Below are 8556 nucleotides of genomic sequence, written 5' to 3' on the forward strand. Positions count from 1 at the left end.
TCCCACATTAGTATAAATATCTGTGTAACACTCAGTGATATCACAGGAGGAACCAGAGAGACTTCATACTTACAGAGCTTCTGCTAAACGGTAATATGCAAAACCGGACATAAATCTTTATTAACAGCCTCACACTGTTGTGTTTTATATAATGATGAGAAAATATTGTTCCGTATTTTGTTATGATAAAGATAAAATATTTTTCTTCATATAAGAAACTGAGTTTATATAAAAGTCCACTGAATATATTTAATTTGTTTTCTATATTTTTTTAACAATCTCATAAATTATTATTATTTTTTTTTTTTTTAAATATGGAACGCTTCACGAATTTGCGTGTCATCTTTGCGCAGGGGCCATGCTAATCTTCTCTGTATATCGTTCCAATTTTAGTATATGTGCTACCGAAGCGACCTCTATTTTAATGTTTAGTTCTTTAATTTAAAGAGGATAAATTAATACATAATGATCTATAGCATTTTAATACAGAACCAAACCATATTTTCAAGCTTGAGGAAGTCTGTCCAATAATAGATTTGTGGGGGTTGTTCCTGTTACCTAATAGGAAACAGATTTTTTTAGGTATCAGCCAACCCGAATCCTGTATTTCCCTATAAGTTTATAGTTAACTTTAGAACCTAGAGTAACCATTTTTCATTTAACCCCTTAATGACTAGTAACATACCCTGTATGTCACTGGTCTTTCTATGAGGTGGTTTCTTAATAGGACTTAATTTTAGCAATAGTGCAGGTGGGATGGACTAATAGCGTGGTCTTGCCTCTTGGGGCTAAACACACTATTACAGGCCATTAAGGGGTTTAATATTAGTGTGAAGCTGCTATTTGCTCCAGTAATAAATATCACTCAGCTTATGGCCCAGTTGTATCAGTCTTATCACATATACTGATCTAATGATAAATATCTTGTGATCTGCATATTATTTTATTTCTAATGAGGTTATTTTATAATACATTTCGTATTTCTATTAGCTGCACCTGTTTATCATCAGAACGTTTATCCCACTGATCTGTGACTGATTCTTGTTAGTAAAGACCTTATTGAGTGTATTCTGCAGCTGCTGCTGTTTGTCACATGATCACAGACTTAAAGGGACAGTGCCCTGTAAATTTGGTTTCCCCTTAAAATATCAAGAAACCCCAAATGTTTTTCATTGTTTAATTAGATCATACAAACTTTCCAATTTACTTCTATTATGAAATGTGCTTTATTCTTTTGGTATCCTTTATTGAAGCAGCAACAATGCATTACTGGGAGCTAGCTGAGCAAACAAGGTGAGCCAATTACAAGAGACATGTATATGCAGCCACTAATCAGCAGCTGGCGCACTATAGTGCATTATATGCTTTGCCACAAAGGTCTCCAATGGAATTCAATAATAAAAGTAAATAGAAAGTTGATTATATTTAAATCATGAAAGTTTAATTTTGACTTTGATGTATATATAAAATAGCTTCTTTTTTTCTTTCTTTTTTTTTTAAATACACATTGTGAGGCCCCAGCTCCTACTTGTTATGTGCAAGAGTTTATATTATGTACAAATATGAGTCTGTTATTGGCTGATCGCTGTCACATGATACATGTGCAGAACAAAATGTCAGAAATAAATCTACTGCTCTTTAGAAATTCATAGTACGTTTTATTGCATTGTATTGTTAGTATGCATCAGTTTATGTTGTTATCTATACTTTATAAATAAATCACACTGAAAGGGGGGTTTGGGAGAGACAGGCTATAAAAACATAATTTATGCTTACCTGATAAAATGTATTTATTTCCGGATATGGTGAGTCCACGGAATCAACAATTACTAGTGGGAATATCACTCCTGGCCAGCAGAAGGAGGCACAGAGCACCACAGCAAAGCTGCTATATACCCATTCTCTTTGCCTGCGGTGCAAGGAGGAGGTGATGCTGTAACCATTTGCTGTGCACAGGCTTCTTTCCCTGCTCTCACTCTTTCAACCCCCCCCCCCCCCCCCCCCCCGCTGGCTGCTATTAAAATAATAATAATAAAAAAAATCTTTAGCCCTGCTTCGGTTTGCTTGCCTGCAGCAGGACTAAATGTAAAAAACAAACCACATGCCCGGCGCTCAGAACTGCATGTCCCGGGCATCGGGCAATAGGAATTGCGCATCCCTGAAGGGGGTGCAAATGATCCCAATAACACAAGCACAAGCATTTGCATCTCACTTGTAATATAGCCCAAAATGTGTACCAAAAACCACACACAAATTGTGATAATAATACAGATCAATATCCAGGAATATATTCAAAGTCAAAAAAAGTCTTTAATAGAGACTTTATAAATAAATCACACTGAAAAGGGGGGTTTGTGAGAGACTGGCACTAAAAATATAATTTCTGCTTACCTGATAAATTTATTTATTTCCGGATATAGTGAGTCTACGGAATCAACAATTACTAGTGGGAATATCACTCCTGGCCAGCAGGAGGAGGCAAAGAGCACCACAGCAAAGCTGCTATTTATGTAACTTCCCTTACTCATAATCCCCAGTCATTCTCTTTGCCTGCGGTGCAAGGAGCAGGTGAAGTTTTGGTGTCTGATCTACAATCAAGATTTTTTTTATTTTTAAAGCAGAGTAGGTTTGCTCTGATCTTTCTAAAGGGTCTAGCCTTAGCCCATGTCAGTCTCTTCAGTAGGGCAGTTGTGGCTTTTAAGCAGTTGGGAACTTGTGGGGTACAATCCTCACTGCATTTTCTCAAAACATTTTGCTGCCCTATTTAGATAGCCTGAGTAAGTTTACTCCGTCTTTCTGTATTTCCACAGGTCCATGTGAGGGATGGAATCCTCTCAAACCAGGTGAGCTGTCCTACTGCCGGACAGATCAATATTAATGTAAGTGCCATTTTTATTTTCTATGTAGCAGGGAACAAATTTGGCACTTATTCAGCTGTAACGCTGCAGGGGAACATTTTTTTTTTCTTGTCAGGGTGCAGGCTTTTATGGCAGTTTTTGCAAGCACTGTTAGTGTGAGGAGTTATTATTTTATTGATGGCTTTATGGGGATCCCTTTTAACTAACTGATTATGTATTTTTATTTGTTTTTTTTGTGTGGTTTTTAAGCCTGTTAAAGAAAGAAAATAACCTGCTTTTTTGTCAGCTGGACCTCCCCTCTTAGGGAGGTTCCGTTTCTTTGATGACAGAGGTTTTTTGGTGCTTTTTTTCACTTCCTGTAAGGAGTGAGGTGCGCATATTTCCGTTTTTGCTTCTCTGGAATTCGAATTGTAAACAGGATAGTTTTTTCCTCAGTTTGCTGCAGGTTGCAGGGCAAGTAGGGCACCTCAGTAACTCTGCTGATTTGCCTGGAATATGTTTTCTTGATTTGGAAAACTTAAGTGAACATTTATTTTTATACAGTTTTGGTTCTCTGTTATATCCTTTGTTAAAAGTTAAAAAAAAAAATGTTTTGTATTATGTGCAGGATGTTACATGTAGCTTATGTTTTGATGCCCAGGTAGAACCCCCAGTACCTTATTGTTCTTCATGTAATTGAAAGAACTTTAGCTTGTAGAAATAGACTTTTTGACCCTGAGCCATCATTAGCCTCCTGTTTCAGATGTGCCCCAGCTTTCTCCTCAAGCATCCCAATTTTATTCATTTCCACATGCAGTGTCCTGCGTTTCCTCTCATACTCCATCTGGAGTCACTTTGCAAGATATTGCTGCCCAGGTATCTTCTGTGATATCTGAGGTGCTGTCTGCTTTTCCCATGCTGCAAGGAAAACGCAAAAGGAATTTAAAGATTCAGTAAGTAAGGTTTCTGATCCTGAGGTGGCTAATCATAGTATTTCCTCTCAGAAGTCTGAGGATGAAGATTCTTCTGGTGCATCTGAGGGTGAAATCTCGTACTCGGGCAGTATAATTCCTTCTACTGATGCTGAAGTTGTGTCCTTCAGATTTAAGCTGGAACTCCTCCGTTTGTTACTTAAGGAGGTTTTGGCTACCTTAGATGACTCAGATACTACTATTGTTGTTAACCATAAGAAGTCTAGTAAACTGAACAAGTATTTTGATGATCCCTCTGCGGTGGAGGTATTTCCTGTTCCAGACTGTGCATTCTGAGGTTATTGCACAGGAGTGGGAGAGAACTGGTATTCCTTTTTCTCCATCTTCTATATTTAAGAAGATGTTTTCTATAGCTGACTCTATTAAGGAGTTGGGGCAAACGGTTCCTAAGGTGGAAGGAGCTATTTCCATTTTGGCTAAGAGGACCACTATTCCCATAGAGGATAGTTATTCTTTTAAGGATTCAATGGATAAGAAATTTGATGCTTTGTTAAAGAAAATGTATGTTCACCATGGTCTTCAATGGCAGCCTGCGGTGTGTATTGCTACTGTTACTAGCTCTGCAGCTTACTTGTTTGATGACTTGTCTGATTCTATTCAGATAGTACTCCTCTTGAGGAGATCCAGGACAGGATTAAGGCTCTTAAGTTAGCCAATTCTTTTATTACAAATGCTTCCTTACAGATCATTATTCTATGTCTGGTTTTGCGGTTCTAGCTCGCAGAGCCCTTTGGTTAAAATCCTGGTCTGCGGATGTTTTGCCTAAGTTATTAGCAATTCCCTACAAGGGCAAGTCCTTGTTTGGGCCTGGTTTGGCTGAAATAATTTCAGATATCACAGGAGGAAAGGGATCTTTTCTTCCTCAGGATAAGAAGAATAAGCAGAAAGGACATTAGAGTAATTTTCGTTCCTTTCGTAACTTTAGAGGTAAACTCTCCGCTTCCTCTTCCAAGCAGGGACTTTCCAAGTCTTCCTGGAAGTCTGGTCCGTCTTGGAAGAAGGGGAAACAGTCTAAGAAACCTGTGGCTGACTCTAATTCAGCATGAAGGGTCAGCCCCCGATCAAGGAACAGATCTTATAGAGGGCAGGCTTCCTCATTTTGCTCAGGCTTGGTTACGAGATGTCCCAGACCTGTGGGCCGTGGAAATTGTATGTCAGGGGTACAAGATAGAATTCAAGACCTTTACTCCCAGAGGCAGGTTTCTTCTCTCAAGATTATCTGTAGAATAGATAAAGAGAGAGGCGTTCTTAAATTGTATCAAGGATCTTTTTGCCCTGGGAATTATAATTCCAGTTCCTCCGCAGTAACAGGGTCTGGGTTTTTATTCAAATCTGTTTGTGGTTCCCAAGAAAGAGGGGACTTTCAGACCTATTTTAGACCTAAAGTGTTTAAGCAAGTTCCTCAGAGTACCGTCTTTCTAGATGTAGACTATACGTTCCATTCTTCCTTTGGTTCAGGAGGGTCAGTTTATGACAACCATAGACTTAAAGACTGTGTACCTTCATGTTCCCATTAACGGGGATCGTCACAAGTGTCTAAGGTTCGCTTTTTTAAACAATCATTTTCAGTTTGTGGCTCTTCCATTCGGCCTTGCCACAGCTCCCAGAATTTTCTCAAAGGTCCTGGGGGCTCTTTTGGCAGTGATCCGGTCTTGGGGCATTACGGTAGCACCTTACCTGGATGACATTCTGGTTTTAGGCGCCGTTTTTTCAACAAGCAAACTCTCATATGGAGATCTTGTTGTCTTTTCTTGGCTCCTATGGTTGGACGGTGAATCTGGGAAAAAGTTCCCTGATTCCAGCCACAAGAGTAGTGTTTTTGGGGACCATAGTAGACTCCCTTTTAATAAAGATATTTCTGACAGAGGTCAGACAAAAATCTTCGACTTATGGACAACATAACATCGGTGGTGTACATCAACCACCAGGGGGGGAACTCGGAGTTCCTTGGCCATGACAGAGTTGGCCCGGATAATCCAGTGGGCGGAGTCTCACAACTGTTGCCTTTCTGCGATTCACATCCCAGGAGTGGACAATTGGGAGGCGGCTTTTTTGAGCCATCAAACCTTTCATCCGGGGGAATGGGAACTCCTTCTGGAAGTTTTTTTCCAGTTTAATCCTCAATCGGGGGCAGCTAGAACTGGATCTTATGGCTTCTCGACAGAATGCCAAGCTTCTTATGTACGGCTCGAGGTCAAGGGATCCACAGGCTTTCTTGGTAAATGCTCCGACGGTCTCTTAGAACTTCAGTCTAGCATACATATTTCCTCCGTTCGCTCTCCTGCCAAGAGTCATTGCTCGGATCAAGCAGGAGAGGGCATCAGTGATTCCCATAGCGCTGGCGTGGTCTCGCAGGATCTGGTATACAGATCTAGTGGAAATGTTGTCTCTACCTTCATGGAGACTCCCTCGGAGGAAGGACCTTCTACTTCAGGGTCCTTTTCTTCATCCAAATCTCATTTCTCTGAAGATGACTGCTTGGAGATTGAACGCTTGATTTTATCTAAGCGTGGATTTTCAGAGTCGGTCATTGAGACCATGATTCAGGCTCATAAGCCTGTGACAAGAATGATTTACTATAAGATTTAGCGTAAATATCTGTTTTGGTGTAAATCTAGAGGCTACTCTTGGCGTAGAGTCAGGATTCCTAGGATTTTGTCTTTTCTCCATGAGGGTCTTGAGAAGGGTTTGTCAGCTAGTACACTGAAAGGCCAAATTTCTGTGTTGTCTATTTTGTTGCATAAGTAATCTTTTTGTCAGGCCCTGGTTAGGATCAGGCCTGTGTTTAAACCTGTTACTCCTCCCTGGAGTCTTAACCTTGTTCTTGTTCTCCATTTAAACCTATGCATTCCTTAAATATTAAGATGTTATCTTGGAAGGTTTTGTTTATTGTTGCTATTTCTTCTGCTTGGAGAGTTTTGGAACTCTTGGCTCTGCAGTTTGAATCTCATCTTATTTTTCATTTTGATAAGGTGGTTCTAAGTACTAAATTAGGTTTCCTACCCCTAGGTTGTTTCAAACAAGAATATTAATCAGGAGATCGTGGTTCCTTCTTTGTGTCCTAATCCTTCTCCTAAGAAGCGTTTGTTGCACAACTTAGATGTGGAGAAAGTTCAGCACTGCTGCTACTCTCCATAGAAGTGGCTGTCCTGTAAAGATGACTGCAAGAGCACAGTGCAGACTGCTCAATGAGGTGAAGAAGAATCCTAGAGTGTCAGCTAAAGACTTACAAAAGTCACTGGCAAATGCTAACATCCCTGTTAGTGAATCTACAATACTTAAAACACTAAACAAGAATGGATTTCATGGGAGGATACCACAGAGGAAGCCACTGCTGTCCAAACAAAACATTGCTGCACGTTTACAGTTTGCACAAGAGCACCTGGATGTTCCACAGCAGTACTGGCAAAATATTCTGTGGACAGATGAAACCAAAGTTGAGTTGTTTGGAAGAAACACACAACACTATGTGTGGCGAAAAAGAGGCACAGCACACCAAAATCAAAACCTCATCCCAACTGTGAAGTATGGTGGTGGGGGCATCATGGTTTGGGGCTGCTTTGCTGCGTCAGGGCCTGGACGGATTGCTATCATCAAAGGAAAAATTAATTCCCAAGTTTATCAAGACATTTTGCAGGAGAACTTAAGGCCATCTGTCTACCAGCTGAAGTTCAACAGAAGATGGGTTTAGCAACAGGACAATGACCCAAAGCATAGAAGTAAATCAACAACAGAATGGCTTAAACAGAAGAAAATATGCCTTCTGAAGTGGCTTAGTCAGAGTCCTGACCTCAACCCCTCAAGAAAGCGATTCAAACCAGACATCCCAAGAATATTGCTGAACTGAAACAGTTCTGTAAAGAGGAATGGTCAAGAATTACTCCTGACCGTTGTGCACGTCTGATCTGCAACTACAGGAAACGTTTGGTTGAAGTTATTTCTGCAAAAGGAGGTTCAACCAGTTATTAAATCCAAGGGTTCACATACTTTTCCCACCTGCACTGTGAATGTTTATATGGTGTGTTCAATAAAAACATGGCAACATTTCATTCTTTGTGTGTTATTAGTTTACGCAGACTGTGATTGTCTATTGTTGTGACTTAGATGATGATCAGATCACATTTTATGACCAATTTGTGCAGAAATCCATATCATTCCAAAGGGTTCACATACTTTTTTCTTGCAACTGTATGTGTGCACTTATACAGTATATGTATATAATATATACATATACTGTATAAGTGTACATGTATTCTGTATCAGTGCACATAACATATACTGTATCAGTACACACATATTATGCCAGTATACTGTATACTGTCAAACACCGTCCCTTAGAGAAAAACTTGGTTAAAATGAATTTGCGAATCAGGACAAGTAGAATGTCACAAGGGACAAGTAGATTGGCATCCCGCTTTAGTCCCTTGGACAAGTAGTTTTTTTAAAAAAATGTCTACACCCCTGACCCTTACCATTGAGCTTGTATTACAAATTGACCGAAATTACAAACATACACTACAAAGTACAATTACACTCATATTAACACTGTCTAATAATTATTTTCAAAGATGTGCAAAGTTAGTAGAGACCTATCCCAACAGGCTAAAGGCTCTAATTAAAGCAGCTGTGGTTAAAAAGAATACTGACACAAGGGGGTGATCCTTTTTCCAACTCAGTGATTCTGTTTTTTAATTGTCTTTATTTTTGCTGACATGTTGGCATTATAT

The 8556-nt window shown here is 39.6% G+C and overlaps 1 non-coding gene across 1 annotated transcript; it reads right to left on the bottom strand.

Moving 5' to 3' along the window:
- Positions 1-308: 308 nt before the first annotated feature.
- On the bottom strand, positions 309-414 carry LOC128661898 (U6 spliceosomal RNA). The gene has a single exon (XR_008402670.1). It is a non-coding gene; the product is annotated as a U6 spliceosomal RNA (small nuclear RNA).
- Between the last annotated feature and the right edge of the window lie 8142 nt (positions 415-8556).

The sequence above is a fragment of the Bombina bombina genome, chromosome 5, assembly GCF_027579735.1.
Source record: "Bombina bombina isolate aBomBom1 chromosome 5, aBomBom1.pri, whole genome shotgun sequence".
Lineage (NCBI taxonomy): Eukaryota > Metazoa > Chordata > Amphibia > Anura > Bombinatoridae > Bombina > Bombina bombina.